At 53.2% G+C, this 22,687-nt stretch overlaps 1 protein-coding gene across 1 annotated transcript in view; it reads right to left on the bottom strand.

The window, feature by feature from the left end:
* The window catches only part of Zbtb7c (zinc finger and BTB domain containing 7C), a 321,065-nt gene that overhangs the window by 248,017 nt on the left and 50,361 nt on the right, over nucleotides 1-22,687 (bottom strand). The window contains exon 2 of the mRNA XM_078030065.1: nucleotides 10,568-10,790. The gene's annotated coding sequence lies outside the window, so the exon portion shown is untranslated. The remainder of the gene's footprint in view (nucleotides 1-10,567; nucleotides 10,791-22,687) is intronic.

The raw sequence follows: 22,687 nt of genomic DNA, 5'->3' as shown, positions 1-22,687 counted from the left end.
ACCAAGTTCCTGGGCAAACTCCTGGCCCCTCTCTGCCCGGCTCCCATCCACAGCTCCACTCTACCCTCCCAGCACCTTCCTCACCCCAGCTCTGGCGCTGGTGCCCAAGTTCTGGGAGCAGCACCCATGCTGCTCAGCCAAAGCATTGTCAGACATGGGAGGGCCGCACCCCCAGCTGAGGATGGGACAGTGCACTCTTCCCCTCCCCGAGCCGAGCCTCCAGCCCTCCCAGGACAGGAGGGATGGACAAACCCCTTACTGAGCATGCCACCCATGTGGCCATCAAAGAATTAAATTAATTCTATCCTGTTAATATATTCTATCCATATTACAGAAAAGCACATGATAAAGAATCAGAGTGATAAACATAAGCAAAAATTTTTAAAAAGGATATCTATCAAGTAAAAACATAAGTTATGAGTCTTAATATATAACTCAATCCCATGTTAGTTTATATCATGGGTCTGGAAAAATATATCTATATTAAACGGCTACCTATAGAGATGTGTAGACAGGATATAGATGAGGATGTGATTGTGGATGTGGGTGTGAGTGTAGGTGTGGATATGAATATGGATATGGATATGGATGTGGATATGGATATGGATGTGAGTGTAGATGTGAGTGTGGATGTGGCTATGGTATAGATATGGATGTGAATGTAGATATGGATATGGATGTGGGTGTGGGTGTGGATATGGATGTGGATGTAGATATGGATATGGAGGTGGGTGTGGATGTGGATGTGGATATGGATGTTGGTGTGGATATGGATATGGATGTGGATGTAGATATGGATATGGATATGGGAATGGCTGGATGTGGGTGTGGATGTGGCTGTGGATATGGGTATGGCTGTGGATATGGATGTGGATGTGGCTGTGGATATGGGTATGGATGTGGATGTGGATGTGGCTGTGGAAATGAATGTGGGTGTGGATTTAGTAACTCTCTAAATCATTGATAGTGCTGATCTTTGGGGGAGAGTAGAGGCACACAAGTTCCCTCATTCTCTCAGTTAAATACTTACATTGTTTGAATCTTTTTCTTATATGAAGCAGTTACTTTGGTAAACTGAGCAAAGACCTAATTCACTGCATGCCCATCATATACCATTGGGCTGACACACACAGGGTCCTGAGTCAGAGTCTCAGGGAGGAACTCTCCTCTCAACCCTGTCCCATCCACCCCATAGGAACCTGAAGCCTAGAAAGGTCATGGGACTTTTTTGCTTGCTCTGCCCAGTGAGATGATGGCAAAGCTGGGCTGAGGATTTCTTTCTCCAACCTCACAGCCCTGTGCTCTCTCCACCACACCATGCGGCTTTAAAAGGATCACACATCTGTGGGGGATTCTTTATGGCCAGTAAGGGGAGAAGTAAAAAAGTAGTGGCAAAAAAAAAAAATCTAAAAATAGATTTGGTGCTGCAGGACTCATCACGTGGCTGCCATGTCAATACCACCACTTCCTAAAAGTCAGCCATTGACCCATGGAATATTCCAGACAACTGTTCATTTTAAGATGAGCCATTAACTGTAAATCAAAGCCCGGAGTGAGTGCTGAGTTACAAAACTAATTAGAATAAGTGGGTAAATGGATGTCTGGTCTCAGCCCAGGCGGCCACCTGTTTTCCACCAGGGCTGGGGAAGATATATCCTCCAACTGATAAACTCGGCAGAGGCTCAGGTAGGCTTCTGTAAGAGCAGCTCTCTAATATAAATAGGATGGTCACTCTCTCCCCAAAAGGCGGATGAAATGGCAGGCTGCACATTAATCAATTAACAAGCATTATTAAATCTCCAGTTCCAGTGAGCACGGGCTGATGGCTGCTTCCAACTTGGAAAGGTTTTCCCAAACATTCTGCTGGACCCTTCCTGCGCTGTCCCTGGTAGATTTTACCTTCGGGGCTGGGTCTGAGCAGGTGGCTATGGGTCCTGCTCAGGGGCACACAAGACAGTTTGAGTGGCAGAGCGAGGTCAGCTCTTCCTGGCCTTGCCACACTGCGGGGGCTGTAGGGAGCCAGGAAAGTAGGTACCGGCATTCCTCCCGCCTGGACCATGATGGGCCCAGCCGCACGCATCTTGCCACTCTGACACTTTACCTTCTGGGTGTGGCTTATGTCAGTGGGTTGCCTGTGGACACAATAAGCGCGTTTAGTGTTTGACTAACTCTTCCCACGCCTTGAAGTGCTCGTGCAAATGCTGCCCATGAAGCCCTCTCTCCATGGTCCACTGGTGTGGGTAAGGCAGACAATTTAATTATTTCCATTTCATAGCCAAAGAAACTGAGGCCCAAGGCAACTTGTCCCACACTTGATTTCTTCTTAGTGGAAGAGAAAAAAACTGAAGCTCCAGAGGTCCCTGGGATCAAACGTTCTCTCTACCTCATCTCATTTTGTCCTCACCACAATCCCAGGAGGGAGAACAGCCACTCCCCTTACACTTGAGGACATGGAGGTCCAGGAAAACTATGTCACCTGTCCCAAATGGCAGAGCCAGAACTCAAAGCTGAGTCTCTGAGGTTGCCATACAAGTCCACGGTGGGGCCAGGAACTGAGAAGGTCCTTTCCCAAAATATCAATACTAACAATAGCTCCCGTTTCATGGGCTAAGCCCTGTCCACCCAGGACTCCTGAGGACAGGCCATGTGTTTGGCATGTCTGTAAATCCTGGAATGGCTTGGGGTGGGCACTCAGGCACTGGACACACCTTGTTGAGTATCTGCCACAATGCTGTCCTTACGAGGGCCCTTTTCTTTCATTTGCTCTGTGCAAATTAGAGGACCATGTGGGCTTTGGGGTGGCAAGTGGTCTTAACTGCTGTTCACAGCCCAAATAACTCCATTCTGTCCAGCCGGGAAGTCGCTGCCCCGCCACCTCTCTGCACCTAGGAAGCCCAGCCGGCCTCTGGTGTCGCACAGACCGTCACCTCTACCGCAGCCACTGCGCCCACCTTTCCTAACCTCTCTCGCCCGGGTCGTCTTCTCACACTGCCCTGGGCAGTGACTCCATGATGTCGGGGGCTTGGCTGTCAGAGCCACAGCATGCTGCTTTATCTCCGTGACTTGAAGAGAGGACTGAGGGAGAGGGATGAGCAATCCCAGCTTCTCTGGCTCGGATGGAACAGAGGAGGCCATGGGAGTGGCTGGCAGGACTGGGCAGGGGGAGCATCGGCCCCTGCTCTGAACAGGGAGGATCTATGTCCCCAAGTCAGATGACATCTTAACCCAAACAAGGTTTATGTGTTCCCCTGCAGAATGTGGGTATGCAGGAGCAGGGGCAAGGGCAATATTCTAACTGAGGGACCTCTATCCACCTACATCCTCCTCTGGCTACCAAGCCACCTGGCTCAGGTGACCTTCCCAGACCACCGTAGCCAAGAGCAATCCCCTTTTCCTTCGAAACCTCCATGGCTTATCTTCCCCAGAGCTGGGTGGCTTTGATGGTTCCCTCAGTGATTGATTATTCTTATGTCTCTCCAACTCCATCATGAGCCCCCAAAGGGCAGAGAACTTGTCTTTCCACCTTTGTGACTTCTGAGTGTGTGACACCCACTAACAGTCACCAGCTGGGTAACAATGGACTGTACCCTGTACACAGGGACCTGAGCACAAGCCGCAAGCAAATATTTGTGGACTGACTTTTAGAAAATGGCACCACATGATTGTCACACATGACCTTTGGTCTTGGGCTCTACTGTACCCATTCTAATGAGGTCGGTAGCAGGTGATATGAGGTCGGTAGCAGGTGATATGAAGCTCATCTCACAGATGGGGAAACTGAGGCTCAGAACGTGTAAGTGGTTGCACAACAGTTAGTAACCGGAAACGGCTCTGGATCAGGCTCTGACCTAATCTGACTTTCCTTGCAGGGGCTGGAGATTTCTATTTCCTCCAAAGCACGTGACAGATCAACAGTTTGGGGATACTTCATTGCTGTCACCTACTCTCTTCCACAACGCACAGTACCAGAAACTCTGAAGGCTCTGAAGAAGTCTCTTTGGCTTAAACACAGCCTTCTCCAAACTTATCTTACCCTGGGGCACTTCCGCACATCGGGACCCCACATTATTGTGTCCTAGGGATCTGTTCTGCCCACTGTTCCTTTCCTCCAGGGTCATCTATGCTCCCAGGAGAAGCTACATGTTACTGGACTAGGAAAGGCTTAAGCCAGAGGAGCAGAGCTCCAAAGGTGAAATTTCAGGGTCAAACAGCTAGTAGGGACATTTCTTCTTCACTTTTTTTTTTTTTTACACACAAAAGGCCATAATAAATCCCCATGTACCCAGCAATAGTCACCAACCAGTTTCAATGGGGCTCAATATTCTACAGATAAAACTTTTGCTTCATCTATTCCTCTTTTTCCCAAAATCTCTTGTAGAAAATCCAAGACATCCTCTTGTGATCCTAAACACTTTTGTATGTAACACTGCCACAATATCACACAACCTGAAAAGCTAGCACCAACTGCCCACGACCTAACTCCTATCCTGTGTCTCATCTCCCAGGTTCTCTCAAACATATCCTTCTGCTTTAGGTCACCTTGAATCTGGATTCAAACAAGTCCCACAGACTGCATTTGGCTGGTGTCTCCTTATTAATCTGTAACAATTCCCCTCAACTCTACTTCCATTCGCATCATTTATGCTGGAGAGATGAGGTCATGGTCCCGAGGCACTTGCCTTGGTCTGGACTGGGGAGAGCCACTGTGGTGGGGTTTCTCGTGTTCCTCTGGTCCCCTGTATAAGTGGTAGTGAGACCCAAAGCCTGACAGGTTCAGCTTCGTGGTGACAGCGGGCCTCAGGTAGAGCTGCATCCTCCCCTTCCCACTGCATCTGGGTACCCAACTTTCAGCCAAGCTGATGAATGGTCCATGGGCATGAGGGTGACAGACAAATCCTTTTGACAAACTTGAGTTTTTCCAATATCTCCAAAGTCATAGTGCATTCTGGAGTTTTGTTCTGGGTGGATCTCTAACCCAAGATTGGCCCGTTTTTCTATGATTCCATGGACCATTCTCCTACCACCCCGTGCTACAATTCCGTCAGCCCTTGCTTTCCTAGCCTACCTCTGGGTATTCTTTTATCTTTCTTTCTTCTTTCCTTTTTCTTTAAGAAAAGACATTTTAAATTACCAGACAAGCTGGGAACCTCAGTTCCCCATTCAGTCCAGGCCCTGCCAAGGAGTCCATGAGCTAAACTAAAGGCCCAGGGTTTCAATAGCCCGTGGGTTCCTCCTCCCACATCTCAGGAAACAAGTCAAGATCTCAAGGAGAAAACACAGAGTTGATCATGATAAATATGCATCCAAAATTTTTTAAAACCAAATTGCACAAATCAAGCTTATTCTGAGAGGTTCATGTTGCCCGGGGTCTCTAGTGCACCAATCAGCATAATTAAACAGGAAGATCTCTCAGGAATTGATTGTGGTTTTTCACGTTTTCTTTTCTTTTTTTTTTTTTTTAATCATCCTAAGACCATTTCAGTGAGATGATTTTAAGCTAATAAGAACCCCCAAATTAGAAACTAATTAAGGAGACGGAAAATACAAATGTATTTGTTTTTAGTCGGGCACTATTTTTATCAGAAGAATCATGAAAAATTAAAATTGTTAAATACATGTATGAAGGTTGTCAGTCAAGGGCAATGTGGCTTTCTGCTTCTCCCTGCTGCAAAATTTAAGGTGATATATGAGGAGCTTCTCCCCGTGGGCCCCTAGGAAGCAATACACGCACTAATTTTGCAGAGCAGAGCGCACGGTGCTAGACTTGGCGAGGAAAGGGTTCTGCAATAATGCTGGCAAATCCTGGGCCACCGAGGGCCTTTGTGCCTCTGGCTCTCAGAATGCATGCAGCAAAATCAGAGAGGGCACTTTCTCATGACCACTGAACGGAGGGGAACAGTTAAGGCCCAGGGAAGTTAAGAGATCTGCACCGGGTCACACAGCAATCTAGGAAAAAGCCACGACTACTGCCCTATCTAAATGCTCCTTATTATGTAGGTCCCCCCACACACACAAACTGGTCCCCAAATATGCCATAGATTAGCTTATAAAAGAGATGTTAGGTCACAATGATACTGGTTTGGAGGACTCTTAGGATCCGTGACACCCTTAACAGCTCAGGGCCCAGGAGAGGTGGTAGGGAACAGGAGACAGCTGCAGAGGGGGTGGGGGCCTACCCTTCAGGGGGTAGGTCCTGTCTAGAATGACCCAAATACCACTGCAGCAAGCGTCAAGGGCCAACCCCCCCCCCCCCCCGCACACAGTTCAGTGTGGCCCCAACCTTGAAACCCTGGGGTCGGAACTGGGTTTCATTTGTTTCAAAGCCTGTGCCCCAATTCTAGCACAGCTAGAGCACCCAGTTCTCCGTGTCTCCCACCTGCACCTTCTGATCCTGTTCCCCAACACCAGGTAAGGTAGGAGGATGTGGGATCAGCCAGGATCCCTCCTTTCTGAGCCCAGAAGTCCTCACCAGACCCACTCCAGGGGCTGGGGAGGGCCTGCGGGCTTCCTTGGTTCTGCAGGACGGATGGACTATGAACATCCATGATAATCTGTATGGGAGCCTGGTTAGAGACTCCAGCCCACAGACCGAGGGAAAATGAAGACGTCAGGGTCTCCCCTCCCTCCCATGAACAGACAAGTTCCTCCCTCGTCCTGGAGGAGAAGCGTTAAATCAGAGGAGTGCACCCTAGGGTGGAGAGCCTGGTGGGAGCAAGTCCCTGAGTCACAGGGAGGACACGCACAGCGCACCACGTGTGCGAGATGGAGAGGGGGCGCTTCAGAACCCCACAGCAGCCTCCACCCAGCTCCTAGGGAATCAGCAGTCTCCACAACATGTGATAACTCTATAGTGGACTTCCATATGTCGCAGCTCATGCGAGTCTCAGGAAAACCTCAGAGGACAGAGATTACTCAACACATTTTTCGGATGGGCTGGGCATGGGGAACTTGACCTTGTGGAGAGTGCACCTCGCTGAAGCTCTATGGCGAAGATACTAGGTTAAGTGAGGGGAAGTCACTGCGTTCTGCTGGCGGCTGCAGAGACTAGTCTCAGAATAACAAGAAATGTACCCCTGTACATTCAACCCCCAGGAAGAAGAGCCATACTTGGTGACACTGAGATTAGGGCTCTCTTCTCCTAAGGAGGAGTTATCTGTATTTTTATGGCCATGAAAAGAAGGATAGATAAGGTGGAGATGGGCCTTTGTTTCGAAGGCTGTTGCTGGAGGCTGGGGAGAGAGGGCTGAAGGATACCCAGCTTTCAGAGGAGGACCCCTAGGTTGGACCCCCAGGACAGCTGGGATGACTTGGGTCCCAGAGTGTTTGGCAACCTTCAGCCCACCAGAACCCACCTTGGCCATGCTGACTCCCTAGAGAGGGTGGCCTGGGACCTGGCATCCCCTGTGGCAGGGGCTGGTGTTGGGACACAAGCCGGATGCAGGGGCCTGCCTCCTGCGGTTGACCCACAGCCTGCAAAAGGACGGGCCACAGCGGCTTCATTCACCAGCATGGGCCAAGGTCCAGCCTCCCTCAACACTCCCCGTTTTTCCTGCCCCGCCGAGCCCCCACAGTTCCCAGGCACCGGAAGGGTGGAGACGGAGCTGCAGAAATGCCTGCTCGGAAACTTTTGCCAAACTCAGCCAGTGAGGGAACTCAGACTTGTTTTCATTCGATTTGGGAAAAATAAAAGGACTCGTTTCTTGACATGGAGTGTCACAGAGAAACTTACTCACTACTGTTTCAGTCCTCAGAGTTGTCCAGCAAGATAGAAATTATTAGCTCCAATTTCCATGGAACTTCTGAGGCTCAGGGGACTGAAGAGAGCATGAAGTCAGGTCCCAGAACTCACGAGTGGCCCCATCCTGGAGCCAGGGCTGGCTCCTGAGGATGCACAGCACCTTCTAGAGCCACCAAGATAGAATTTATTGTTGAAGTGAATTTCTCCGGGGATTCATTGGAGACCTTTCATAAGAAGGGAATGTTAAGCTCACGAGCCTGCTGTTTAGCTCAGGATCCACCCTGGGTGCTCCTTGGCAAGAGATTCTAGATTCTAGACCTTGTGTTAAACGACCCAGTAGCCATTAGCCACATGTGGCTACTGCACACTTGAAATGCGGCTAGTCCCAACCAAGATGTGCTATAAGCATAAAACATACCCTGGACTTCAAAGAATTTATACAAAAAAACTACAATGTAAAAATTATATTTCCTTCCTAATTTTTACATTGATTGTATGTTCAAGTGGAAATATTTGGGACATATTGAGCTAAATTAAGTACATTCTTAAAATGAATATTACTTGCTTATTTTCAATGCACCTACTAGCAAACTTGAAATGAGTGGTGTGCCTTATGACTGCCGTCACCCTCCATCACTACTGAGCCACTTGTACTCGGGATCCCTGGTCTTGCCTGGGCTGCTGCATACCCCCACCCTGCCCCTAGACATGGAGCTATGTTGGAAGCAGGAGTCAAGACTCTCCAAGCATTCTGAGGATGTTCTCTCCTCTCTACACTTGACCAAATTCCTGGGTCTGCCCCTCCTGCCTCCTGTCTTACTCCAGCCCAGCAACTGGCACAGCCCCCAAATACGCAGTCACCTATCCTGAATGTAGGGTTCACTCTAAACCACATTTTCTCTGGCCAGAGGAGTTCTGATCACCAGGCCTCAAAGGCTGTCAGTCACCAAAAGAGTCAGAATGAATTTCTTCCAGCCTCCCCTGTTCGCAGCCCAGCAACCTTGAGCTCTGCCTAGAGCAAAACAATGGAAGTCAACGAAATACACTGACCACTGATGGTGGTGCCAGCTGCTGGGCTCAGTGCGCTGCATGTTTTATTCTATTGAACTCTCCTTACCAGCCTAGGCATGAGACAGGGTGGTCCCTATTTTGAAGACAAGGGCCTATGGCTCCCAGAGCCCTGGACCTGGCTTTGGGCTTTTCTCTGCCACCACGCCCTTCTCCAGAGATTAGGCTGCATCTCATTCACTGCTTTTCTGGCACAGGGTGTGGTGCCCAATACACACAGGTACTTGGTAAATACTAGCAAAATCAGTTGAGAACATCTGGCAGAGTATGGCCTCTGCTCTGTCTGGCCCAGGTCAGGAGGCACCCGGCCCCTTCCTCCCCAGGGCCATGCATGTGATGGAAGTCCTCGCCCAGCCTACAGGGCTGGATCTTTGCTACCTCCACCCTGTTCTCCATGACCTCCCACCACAAGGCCGTGGTGCTAGCCCCCAGCCAAACTTTACATGTGCAGACCACCTGCCCAGCTGACAGCTGGGGTGGGGGGGGATACACCCCAGGTCCTAGTTAGCCCCAGGCACTTGTGTGGTTGCCTGCTCCCAGCTAAGACCCCCAGGCACCACCAGCCCCGGGAGCTCAGTTCCCCTTCGGTTTTATCACTTAAGACCGGAGTCAGGTCCTGGGCCTGTCTGGTGCCTGTGGCTGGCCCATTTCCCAAGAGCTGGGCTCAGCTTTCTGGATCCCTTCAACCTACTCTTTCTGCCTGATTTAGAACAAGGCCACCCAGAAGTCCTGCTGCTCTGCCCCTCCCCAGCCCTGGGCTCTGACCCGAGGACCCTGACACTGGCCTGCACTGGAATGGAATTTGCCACACCCTCTGGGGCCTCCCACTTCAGGCCCTTGGCCCTTCTCCCCTTTCCTGCTCAGTTTCCCAAGGCTCCAAGCTATTTTTGCTTCCGTCTCAGCTGCCATTTCCCCTGTGGTGGAAATTGCCAGAGTGGTACCCTGCACAGCACGGCACGCACAGGGAAGACCAGACAGGCAGAGGAACAGGCTCTGACGTCAGAACGAGCTAGCTTTCGGGTCTCCAGCCTTAGAGGTCCCCTCTGTCCAGTCTCAAATCCCTGCCCGCTTGGCTCTGGGGATCTCTTGATGCTTCCTGCCTTGACCAAGTCCCTGGTTCAACTGCTAGACTCAAGATCAACTGCCAGACAGACTGCGTGTCCTCTCCAGACCCCCATTCATGACCTCCCTGGCCGCCTTGGGTCATCTTCCATTTGTCCTGGCACCTGGAAGGGAAGGGGAGCCACAGCCTTCTTTTCTTCTTTTCCTAAGGAGCACTGAACCATTATACTCTGTTACTCAAGGCGTCTGAACCGAACCTGAAGACCTCCCAACCAGCAAGGTGTCCAGGTCCACCCTCCTATATTACGGATGCAAGGAAGAGCTCCTGCACCCTTGCTGCCTCTGTTTCCCCATCGGCATAAATTCCCTGCCTCCCACAAGAGTGACCGAGGTAACGACTTCCTGATTTGTAACTTCCTGATTTGTAAGACCTGCTACATCCACCCAGGCACCAAGCCTTCCCACAAGGCAAGGAAGTGAACCCCGCTGATGCTAAATCTTCCGGTGCGTGGCTCTGGCAAGCACGTGGGCAAAAACTAATAACTATAAAGCATCCATCCATCCTCTTATCAGGCCTTCCTGAGCTTTGTTTGCATAGTTATCTTCCCATGGGTTGACACTTGGTGTCTCCTGCAGGCTGATATATTCTCCTACCTGCCATATCATTCATAAAGGATAGACGAGCTTCAGGTTCATTACCTGTCATTACACCATGTACATGTCGCTGGGGCCCGTAGCATCGATTCTTCTTGAGTCACCCCAGTGGTGCAACCCCCACTCGGAGGCTCCAGGTCCAACAGGCTGTGGATTTCGCTCCACCTCAAGCCCTGGGTGGGCTGCACGCCATCTCTTTTCCCTCTCTGGCTGAAACTCTCCTCCAGGATGGGGAGCCTTCTGAGTTCCCAGCTGCTTCAGAGGGGATCTGCAGAGAGAAGAGACCTGTCACCAATCAGGACTAGAGACGCAGGTCCCCGTGGTGAACGGGTCTCGAATCTTCAAGCCATCCCTGCATGGTTCTTTATTATGACATCAGTGCCTGGTGACTACAACTCTGTCATCTTTAGTGATCTGGTGATCATGTCCTGCTCCAGGCCCACACACACACACACACACACACACACACACACACACACACCCTCCACTCCTATTTTCTTATCTCTGCATGTTTCATTCTGTCTAAAAGACCCATCTTCCAATCACGCAAGCAAATCCAGCCTCATTTAGAGTGTAGCTCAGACTAAAAGAACCTGTGAGCTGCACCATTACCCCAGCAAGGAGAAGAAAACAGACGCCCTTTGCACTCAAGAGATGGAACGCTCCTCTGCTCTTCTCCCCAGGACCCTGAGGCGAGGCTTTGAAGTGCTGTGATCTGGGAGGCTGCAGGAGAGCCGCACCTGTGTAGGTGACGAACCGCTTTCCAATACCCTTCTCAAAGCGGGAGACAGGGAGGGATGCAGAGCTCCCGGGGTGAGGGGTAGGACTCAAGGTGGACAGGGAGGTCCTGAATAGGGGTCTGGAGAGGACACGCAGACCCCTGTGGTAATTCTGGCTCGACTGAATCCCTACACTTCAAGGTCAAGATCATGGCTCACACTTGGCCAGGAAGGGCCAGAGGACCTCTGGCGGCAGCCATCCTGCTCAGGCTGCCTTTGGGCACTGGGTCCATGCTGGTTGGTCACAGCCCTGCACCTCTAACCAGGCCTGGCCTCCAGGCTCCCACTGCCCCAGGTGACCTGAGCTCCACACCAACCCTGGGAGCTCCTGCAGGCCAGGGCAAGAACCTAGGGCAGGGTGAGGGCAGCAGAGGAAGGGACGGGCAAAGTCTTCCCTCTGGCCCACGTGGCGATTTTGAAAGATGGCCACGTCTTACGTGCCCCTTACACAATGGCCTCCGCTCTTCCAGGATCTTGTACCCCGTGGTGTACACTGGGCTTCCGGCGGCTCTGTGAAGGGGTGCTTCAAAGACAGGAGACAGAAGCACAGAGAGGTTGAGAAGCTTGCTGAGGGTCTGAGCTGGTGTCAGAGTCAAGACCAGGATTTCCGACTCCCAGGTGTCACTCCTTCCAGCTTCCGGTGTGAGGGGGACTCCTCCCTGCCAAGCCACCCCAGGGGGCAGCAGGTGGATGGGAGTGAGGAGGGGCTGGGAACAGCCCTGAAGGAAAAATGCGTCCAGCAAACTTAGTGATAGACGCGGAAGACAGGAATGTGGAGGCACCTGGTCAACGGGAGCGGTCAGGCAGAGAGGAAATGGGCTGTGACAAAGAGCCACAGATTCCTGGGGAGGCCATGCTGACCTTGAGCCTCCTGGGCTGCTCAGCCTCCTTGGCTCAGTCTCTGAGGCCCTTCTGTGCAACACAGGGACTTACAAGCCCCTTTGAAAAGCAAGGCAGGTATTATTACTATTAATTAGGTACCAGGATTAAATCCTGGCCACTTAACCACGGAACCACCCAGCCCTTTTTATTTTTCCATTTTGAGATGGGGTCTCACGATATTGCTTAGGGCCTTACTAAATTGCTGAGGCTGGCTATAAACTCACAGTCCTCGGGCATCAGCCTCCCTAGCCGCTGGGATTACAGGCATGCGCCACCGCACCCAGCTAGCAGATGTCGCACCCTATTGTCGCATCAGTAGGGATTGAACTATAGCTCAAAGAACAGCCCTGTAGCTCAGTGCAGACCCAAAGGTCCAATCCAGTCATCAGAGGCCACAGCCTCAACACAGGAGGCCCCAGTGAGTGACAGGAAATCAGCCCTTGGGTGTCAGTGCTGTGCCCGAGGCTGCCCAGAGTCCTCGGACCTCTTAGTGAGTCCTGCTAAGGGCAGCAGATGCTGTGGGGAAGGAGAAAGTGCACCCCTAAGAAGCCAGGCCCCATCCCAGCCCCCCAGCTACAGGGTCACCTGGAGCTGGGCCCAGGTGCACACATCTCTGCGGGGGAGGTGCACAGCAGCACTTCCGGGCTCTCCTGTGAGGTGGGGCTGAAACATATTCACAGCAGATGGTGCTGTCGCCCTCACTCCGGGATTCTCAGTCCTAATTATCTGTGCTGTCAGCCAAACAATTAGCTCTTGAAGAAAAATTGCACGGTCCACTCCCAACCATATGAAAAGGCAATTTTCCCAAGGACGAGGGACACTTAGGGCAGCCTTGCGTTCGTTTCCGGATCTCACATCCTCTGACCTAGGTCCTCTATGGATGGCATTGGGGCGACACCACTCCTCCCAGCATGTGGGCTCTTTCCTGTAAAGAGGAGGGGTTGGCCGATCCCCAGGAGCCCCTTCACCACGCTGTGCCACGCGGTCCCACATGCACATCCTCTTTCATCTAAATTTTAAGTTCCCTTGGAGCAAAGATTCCGTTTCCATTTGTACCTTTGTCTATTCGCTTGTTTATTTGTCCATCATCCCTTTACTTCATTCTCGCGGCTCCCAGAAGATACAAAGGAAATACCTGCTCAGTGACAGAGTGGATGCTTTCTGGGCTCAATCCCCAGCACAAAGGGAAGGAAGAGTCTTTTTTTTTTTTTTCTTTCTTTCTTTTTTTTTTGGGGGGGGGGTGGTGCCAGGGATGGAACTCAGGGTCACTCAACCACTCAGCCACATCCCCAGCCCTATTTTGAATTTTATTTAGAGACAGGGTCTCACTGAGTTGCTTAGCGCCTCGCTGTTGCTGAGGCTGGCTTTGAACTCAAGATCCTCCTGCCTCAGCCTCTGGAGCCACTAGGATTACAGGCATGTGCCACTGTGCTCAGCTCTGGACCACTTCTGGGAGCTCTTCTGCCCTGATGTGGGGAGAGGAGGGGAGTTTGGACGGGCGAGGAGGTATCGCCAGGGGTTTGAGGACATGCACTGCCTTGGTACCAGTCTGCAGGCCTAAGTCTTGATGCTGCACTTCGGTTTTCTCTGCATATCTGGGTTCCCGAGGCCCACCAGCAGAGAGGTGGAGCCCCCACCCATCTCCAGCAGGGTCTCCTGGGACACTGTAGAGCGGAAGAGCACAGTTGTTCAGGAAAGATCTGAGGCATGAGCCAATGAACTACGACTTCTTCCTTAAAGGAATTGTGTTAAAAGAAAAGAGTTTTCACAGGGCTAAGGCATGGCATTTGTCACCTAGAAGGGCGACGATTTAAAGCCTGGCTCCGTGGTTCTGGTTCATCCATCACCGCACAGTGTCTTGGAGAAGAAAGCAGGTGAGCCAGCCGGGTGGGGAGCTGTGCGCTGGTGCTGTTGAAAGACCCTTCGGGATGACGTCACCCTGGGCCACCTTCGACAGATGGATGTGAAAGGGGAGAGGAGGAGCAGCCCTGCAGCAGTGGCCTCTCTCTTGTCCCACCAGTGGGAACTCACAGATAGAAAAGGAAAAGGCCGGATTTGGGCACTGTCTGGCCCATGGAGGGGCCACGGGCCTCCTTTAGAGGCAGGGGCAGAGTCTGGGGCACCTGGGGAGGAGGCCAAGAACCTGAGCAGGGGCTGGTGGGGCAAGGAGCTGGGCCTCCTCCACCTCCTTCCTTCCCAGGCCAGGCCTCCTGTCACCTTTCCGCCCCCTCCCTCCGCCCACCTGTCCTGGACACAGGCTCCCTCCGTGCCCTGAGCACAGCTCTGCCGCCAGCTCCTTGGCACAAGGGATGGTGTTTACCCTCCAAGTGGCTGGTGCCCACTCCGGCTCTGCCCGCTTGACGGCAGCCCCTGCCCAGGGCCCAAGTGGGACTGGCGCCAGCGTCTGGCAGGAGACATTTCTAAATATGAGGCTGGCCCAACAGTCAGGTTCCCAGGCCTCCTCTGCCCTGGAGACCCAGCCAGGATCTCCTCCAGGCGGCCAGGGACAGGGCTGGGGGCGGCGGGATCAGGAGGCAGCCAGCTGGGGCCGCCAGCAGCCGGAAACCGGCCTGAACCCAAGGCCCTCCAGCCTCGTTAGGGGAAGAGAAAGGATTACTCAGCGCCCGAGTCTCATCAATTGCCCACAACCCTGGCAGCGGGGACAGGAAAGCCACTGCCTGCTCAAATGTGCACGGATTAAAAATACACAAATGGAATATGTTTTCTTCCCCTCTCCTCAACCCCCCGAAGCCTGGGATGCTTGTTAAAAATAGCCTTGCTGTGGCATGGATCCTCCACGACCCAGTGGCTGGCAGGAGAATTAAGGAGCCATAGGAGACAGCACTGTTAAGTGGCTACCCCTGGGGAGGGGGTGGGGAGGGCCCCGAGGGGAGGGGGTGCTTTTAAGCATCTCCGGACACACTTCACATTGCTTGGAGATACACACACACACACACACACACACACGTTTATGTATGTGTATATATATGTATGTAGGTATATATAAGTATATATATGTAAGTATGTATTGTTTTAATAGATGTTCATCCATGGCATCCTCCAGTCTGAGCTTAAGGCTGAATTTATTCCAATTTAGCAACAATACAATCCAGTGTCACCCAATGAGTGCTGCATCCAGAATCGCTGTTTCCTGTCTGTAACTAGTTGGCTGTGTGACCTCAGACAAGGTGCCTGAGCTCTCTGGGTCAGTTTTATTAACTGTAATGTGAAGCAGTGAGGTTAAATACTAAGCCAGGTCCAGTTATGGACTGTCTGGTCTTAAGGGCTGAGGAAAGACATCTAAGATTTGTCCCTTGTTTCTCCCCACAGTGAAGAGATGAGGGGATCTATCTTTTGGGTGAAGGCAGGGGTTTTCAAATCTGGAAACAGGGAGGAGAGAAGCAGTTAAGAGATGGAGACCAGCTACACACCTTGTTGATGACATGCACCACGGAGGAGGAGGATCGGTTTCACGTTTAAAATGTCCTGGGCTCAAATCCTTTCTTGGGCTGTCAGTAACTATGTGAACTCAGATTATTCACTAATCATCCCTGCAAGTTGGTCCCCTCACCTACTGTTTAGCCCACCCTCTGGAGGTCACATCTCATGGTGGTTAAGGCTTGCAACCTCTGGAATCAGGCTTGTATCTCAGCTCCACCATTTATTAGCTAGCTGTGTGGCCTTGGGTCAGCAACTTACCCTCTCTGTGTCTCAGCCTTTTCATCTATAAAGTGGGAGTAAGTGGGAGGGGTGGTTGTGCTGCCTGAGCCCACAATCCTGCCCCAACAGCCAGCTGGGCTCAGACGGTTCACTCTGTCTGTCCTGACCCTCGGCTGTCCATCTTTGTGAGCCACCCCACTGGCCTGGAGCCCTCCCCACTCACTCCATCTCACGCCCCCTCGGGTCCTTATCCAGCAGCCGGGTACCTGCTGTGGCTGTGGCTTCTATCCTGGAGCCAGGGGGATGATGTTGGGGACCAGGGACTGTCATGTATCCACATGCTCCTCATCACCTGGGGACCTCGTCCAACATGACCCTTGAACTCCCAGGGACCACGAAGGCTGTGCCACAGCAGTGGAACTCCATCTGGTTTTGCTTGTCCTTTCCTAGCTTTTCCCGATGACATTTTATCGTCTCTGTCATTTAAGATGCATCTTCTCCCTCTTCTCTGATGCCCGCGCCCCACAACGGCCCGCTGTTCCCTGTTACTGAGGTTCTGTGCGGTTTGAGCACGAGCTGCCTTTGTTGCCCAGGCTGGAATCGGTGCCTTAAATCCTCTCGGTCAACCCCCCAAAATAAAGCAGCCTGGCCGGTGTGTTTCCTCGGAGCCAGGGTCCAGCGCTGTGGCGCCATCACCTCACTATAGCAACAGGATGACCTTGGTAACCCAGCGTTCAGTGATTAAGAGTAAAAATAGGAAGCCAGTGGGTAGACGTCGGGAGGAGCTGCCGCGGTTTGCGCTGGTCGGGCTGGGAGGGCTTGGCGCCCCCGCGGCCTCTCCTGCAGGCAACAGCGAAAACCAGCCCCCGGAGCTGGTTCCCGAGAGCTGACCAGGAGCCCTCGGCATTTTCTTCTTTGTTTCCTGTCTCAGGGCCTCTGCCACCTTTCAGACCAGCCCCAGACACGCTGGAAGGTGGGTCCCTGGAGAACCACAGTCATAGGACACTCCGGCCAGGGGAGGCCTGCAGCTCCTGGAGGGACGGAGCATGCTCACCCCACTCTCAACTCCTGCTCCAGGTGACCCTGACCCCTGACCCACACCCCACCTGCACAGGGTCTTGCCCACGTGTTCCTGGGCGGAGGTCTCAGGCCCCCCAGGATCCCACCCAGGCCTTGGCGCTGATCTGGAGAGACGGCAGGGAGGCCCAGTTCAGCTGATTCCACCCGGGGCACAGCCTATGAACCCAGGTCCTAAACCCACTGTGCACGACAGAGCCAAGTTCAAGGCCCAGCTCTGCCACCATCCGGCTGTAGGACCTTGGGCGAATCACCTCCTATCTCTGAGCCTCTGTTACATCATCTATAAAATTTTTTAAATGAGTTTATGAGATCTCTTGGTCCCATCTGCCTCTCGCACTCTGTGCTGCCAATGGAAATAACTAGTCATCTAGCAAAACAGGTGATACATCCCACCTACGGGGACTTTTCCAGCCCACTATAAGACCCCTTCCAGGGGATGCCAACTGAATGAGGCTTTTATTTTTTTTTAAATGTTTGCACGTTTCTCTTCCATTTGTGGCAAAGGATCTAAACCTAAATTAAAAAACAAAAAAGAAAGAAAGAAAGAAAGAAAGAAAGAACACCTGAATTTGGCTTGCACACCTCCATCCCCAGCCTTGTTCCCCAAAACACTCCACAGGTTGAAATGCTGGACGTCATTTAACCTTGGCCGATGCCCCTGGGCCATCACCGCAGCCTCTGCCTGGGCTGAGTGTTGGTTCCTGCCCCTCAGCTTCCTCTCCTCTCTACCCCACAGACAGGCTCCCACCCGGGTTGGCACACCTGCCCAAAGCCGCTGCCCTGCCTCTGATGTACAACTGGGGTGCCCTGGGCCTGGCACCCTCGGGCCTGAGTCGGGGCGGGGCTGGGGTGCTACAGAGGAGGGCCTGGCTTTACCATTTCCACTGGACTGGCCCTTGCTTTGACCTCTGCGGCTGAGCTCTGTCTGGCTGGGAGAGGTGGGGGGTCCACTTCGGCCCCTTCCGGCCGACACCTGTTGCGGCTTAGGCCCTGGGTTTTCCCGGAGCAGGTTTATAGACCATCCACATCCCTCGGGGCTGGTCGAGAAAGCAAGCTCAGATTTAGGACTTCCCCCAACCCTGTGCATCCCTGTTGTCCTCCCTCTTCCAAAAACCAGTCCCCAGTGTCACTCTGCCCTTGCCTTTTGCTGCAACCAGGCTTCCTTGTCCCTGCCTTCGGGCGGGAGGAGGGGCTCAGAGGCCTGAGGTGCCAGGCAGCTCCTCTGGAGCCCAGGGACACTGGCAGGGCACCGTGTGGGCATGCGCCACCTCTCCCTGCAGATGGCCAACCTCTGCCTCGCTGGCCCGGTCTGGGGACAAGCCAGCGTCCACCTAGGCCCTTTCCACACCAGGCCTTCATCAGCCTCTCCCCTCACCTGTCCCAGTCAGCAGCCACATTTGTCAACAACCCTGCCACCATCCCGTGGGGACTTGCTGCTCAGCAATGCAGCCAGCAGAGCCTGGGGTTGGGTCAGAAAAAAGAATTCCAGAGTTTCCCCACAGAGGTGGGTGGGGGGTGGTTCTGGTAATGGTAACATCTGCGGAAAGGCCAACTTCCAGCCACGGGAGGGCGAGGGCTCCGGGGATGAAATGTAAAGTCACTTGGAGACCCTGTGAGGCCTGTAAGGGAGACCCTGAGGTTGACAAGAAAAAAGGCAGAAAGGGGCAGCAGGGCACAGGAGCAGGCGGGAGAATGGGGAGGGAGGCTGAAGAGGGAGGCTGAGGAGGGAGGGGTCGGACAGCCTTCTGAGAAGCAGCTGCGGAGCCTGGAAGGGGCGGTGGTGAGGTGATAGAGCAGCCCTGCTGGACAGACGGACTTGAAATTCCCTCCAGAGGGCTGGTGGCCTCTGCAAACCACAACCCTACCTATCTCTGGGAGCAGACCAGTGGCTCAGAAAGGAGCCAGGACTGTCTGCAAAACAGCATGAACCTTGCAAAACAAGAGCAGCCGCCACTGCCAGGCATGTTCCATGGGTACGTCGAAGCAGCTGTCGCAACCTCTTGCCCCGTGGGGCACCTTCTTCTGCTCTGCTGTCTGGTTTTCCCAAGAGGCCGAGGGTCACACACCGTCCGGAGGTGATGTCACTGCAGGAGCCAGGCCAGAGGTGTGCTCAGATCTAACGTCAATGCACAGGGGGGCGGAGCCGAGGAGGATGGTGGGGGGCGGAGCCCAGACTGTCGAGGGGTGAGGTTCTGCCGTCTGGAGGTCCTCAGGCTGCAGATAGGCCTCAACAGGGGAATGAGGTCCAAGTGGTCCATCAGAGTGCAAGATGTCCAAGGACTAGCAGCGCCATGCCCAGCAGAGGCCATGGTGGGATGGTGCGTGGGGCGCATCCTGGAGGCCAGTTATTTTTTTTTTAGTTGTAATTGGGCCCAATACCTTTGTTTTATTTATTGAGTTTTATGTGGTGCTAAGAATCGCACGTGCTAGGCAAGCGCTCTACCGCTGAGCCTCAACCCCTGCCCCTGGAGGCCAGTTTTAAGGGAAAGTTGAGAGAGACTGCAAAGCTGCCAGGAGGTTCTCCCATGTCTTTTCCATTTTGTGGCCCCTGCAGCTGGCACAGCACCTGGCCTGCAGCGGACACTCCAGCCATCCTGGGTGGAACTCGCTGGGTTCCCTGCATTGGGGGCTCTGACTCCCGGCACAGCACCAAGACTCCCTGACGTCACTGAGGGCATCTTGCAAAGCCGGCTTCCTTCCTGCTCTCTTCTACCACGGACTCCATCACCACTGCCACGCGGGGTGGCTTGAGTTCTGGAGGTCAGAGCGGCTCAGCGGAAAGGAAGGTGTCCACCGGCCCGTGTCCCTTCTGTCCTCCAGAGGCTCTGTGGGAGGGACATTTCCTTGCCTCCTCAGGCTGGGAGAGGCCGCCTGGATCCCTGGGCTCCCTCCTCCATCCTCGCGGCCAGCAGCACAGCGTCTCTCTGGGGCCATCCGGAGTGACACCTCTGATCATGGCCTGGAAAGGTTCTCAGCTGTTACGGGCTCATGTGAGAGGACCAGGCCACCTGGACCAGCCGGGATGAGTCTCCAACTCCATGACTCTGAATCCCATCTGTAAAGCCCCTTTGGTCAGAGAAGGGAACGTATCATACTCACTAGTCAGGGCCACTGAGTGTGGATGTCTTTGGGGACTATTATTCTCCGCACAACAGGAAACACATTACATTGTTCAAAATCCAAATGGCACACACGGTTTTATAGAGCCAAAAGTTGCCTCCTGTCCCTGCCGTCCACAACCTAGCTCCTTGTTAACATTTCCCGATGTTTCTAACCCAAAAGACTATGCCTAAACAAAAATCGGTATGTATTAGTTTTCCACTTTTTTTACATAACTGACCATACCATCATAGTGATCTGCATCCCGCTTTTATCAAGATACTTTTGAGATTGTCCTAATTCAGTAGACAGAAGCATCTTTGTTCTTTTTTATGGCAGCATACTATTCTACCTTGTGGCTGTATTATAACTGACGAATCTAGCCTCCTACTAAAGGGCGTTAGGTTGTTTCTAATCTTGTGCCCTTACAAACAACCCTGCAATGAACTACTCTGTACACAGCCATTTCTTGGATGTCTGTAGTATGGATTCATAAGAGTGGAAGTTCTGGGTTAAAAGATATGTGCATTAGAATTTCCCAGATTTTGTTGAATGACCCTCCAAAGAGCTGAATCACTTGACACATACTCTCCCCTCCCCAGCCCTGTGTGGGTGCGAGATGTCAGTTCATTTTAACCAAAAAGCCATTTCTCGTGTCTTCCACATCTCCCACCATGCTTATTCTGGGATATGCCTTGGAAGCCCTGTGATCTCCACTGCTTCCCATTCCCTGGGCTCTGGACAGCAATGGGGACATGGACTGAGAGGAGGCTGCAGCCAGCAGCCAGCAAAGGGGCCCCCAATCAAAGACTTTGGTAGGGCAGTGGCTTTGAGCACGTGCATCAGCCGAACGGTTCCTCTAACCACCCGGGCCACTGCAGGCTTACAAACTCACTGGTCCCCGCGAGGAGAGCACTGCACGGCTGTCTAAAGGAGGGACTGTCACCACCGATGTGTGACAAGCCCAAAGTCCACAATGCACATCTGTTCGGAAGATGCCTCATCCTCTCCTGGTGGAGCTGCTGGTGCAAACCCAAGGAGCCCTCACAGGCGGACGCCGCCCACGACCTCCAGGTGACTCAGTCACTTAATCAGGGAGACCAGGAACCCTGATGGCAGCAGCCGGTTAAGATCTCACAAAGCCGTGAGCTGCCGGGGAGCCCAAAGGTTGTCCCTCACCCAGGCACCTCCCAGCCCCACCAGGCCGGGCCCCGCAGGTATCTGTGCAACATGTTCCTAGAGCAAGGCACTGTCCCCCCTCCCTGCACCCTTGACCCTGAAATATAACCTGCCGCCACTTGACCTGGCTTCCGCTGGCCTGTGAGCACTCCAAGGGCCAGAACGCCGCCCAGGGCTTGCTGCGCACCGAGAGTTCAGTATTGTGTGTTGGGTGGGTGACACTGAGGCCCAGGAGCAGCAGGGACAGCACTCCGCCTGATCAGTGGCACCCACTGACTTACCTGGTTGTTCCCAGTCTACTAGGTGCTCCCCCTGAGTTAAGATGCTTGGGGACAGCACACACGTTCAACAGGGCTTCTTGTCCTAAATTGCTGCCCTGTTCCCAAAAGCCCACCGTTTGGAGCCACCGGTTTGGGGTTTTTTTGATACCAGGGATTGAACCCAGGGTGCTTAACCACTGAGCCACATCCCCAGCCCTTTTTAAAATATTTTATTTAGAGACAGGGTCTTGCTGAGTTGCCAAGTGCCTGGCTAAGTTGCTGAGGCTATTTTGATCTCACAACCCTCCTTTCTGAGCCTCCTGAGCCCCTGGGGTTACAGGCACGCGCCATTACCTGGCCGAGCCACTCTTTTTAGTGAAAGCATCAACCTAGAAAGTCCCTGCCCAGCAAAGAGACGCTCCGGCTCAGTGGTCCTCTATCCCCTGGTCTGGGGTGGGGTACGGGAGCGGGAAGGACGGATCCTGGCTGATGCTGACCAGGGAGGCCAGACCAAGGGCACCGGCCCCAGAGGATGAAAACAACGGCTCAAGGGTGTCAAGCTCCCAATTTTACAAATGAACCAAAACCCAAAGAGGAGCAGAAGTGACGGGGTTAAGGGCAGAGAGACGAGCGAGCAGGTGAGCGAGGGAATCCCTACTGGAGACCCATGGTGGTGACTCACAGGAGGCACGGGGTTCTCTGCACAGCAGTGTCAGGGCCCAGGTCACCTCCCGGTAGCCATAGGCAAGCCGTCCACCCGAGGCATCTGGACCAGCTGCCGTGGGTTTGCTCAGAGAGAAGCCGAGCAACGTCCTCCAGACGGCAGACGACAGCGGGAAAATGGAAACCGCCATGAAGATGACCCTCGGCTTTTGCACAGGGTTGGCCAAAGCTCTTACAGCTTCCTCGCCGGCGCTCCTGACCCTCCAAGCCACCCTGGTGAGGACACACCCAGTCTCCTGATGTGCACACTGAGGTGCTGAGAGCTGCAGCCCGGGTCACAGGGATAACCAGGACTGCAGCTGCGTGCAGGTCTTGTGACTCCAAACTGAGTGCTGGTCACCACGCCAGGACACACCCTGCACTGCCTCAAGTTGCAGCCTCTGGCTGTGCGGAAAGCTCTCCTCCCCCTTCAATCTACGGGACTCACTGATTCCCTCATCAATCCTTCATGGCTTTGCTGATTGGCAGATGGGTTGCCCGGGCTTCAAAGCCAGGAGCAGAGA

The sequence above is a fragment of the Ictidomys tridecemlineatus genome, chromosome 13 (assembly GCF_052094955.1).
Source record: "Ictidomys tridecemlineatus isolate mIctTri1 chromosome 13, mIctTri1.hap1, whole genome shotgun sequence".
NCBI lineage: Eukaryota > Metazoa > Chordata > Mammalia > Rodentia > Sciuridae > Ictidomys > Ictidomys tridecemlineatus.
This window is presented reverse-complemented; position numbering and strand designations above follow the sequence as displayed.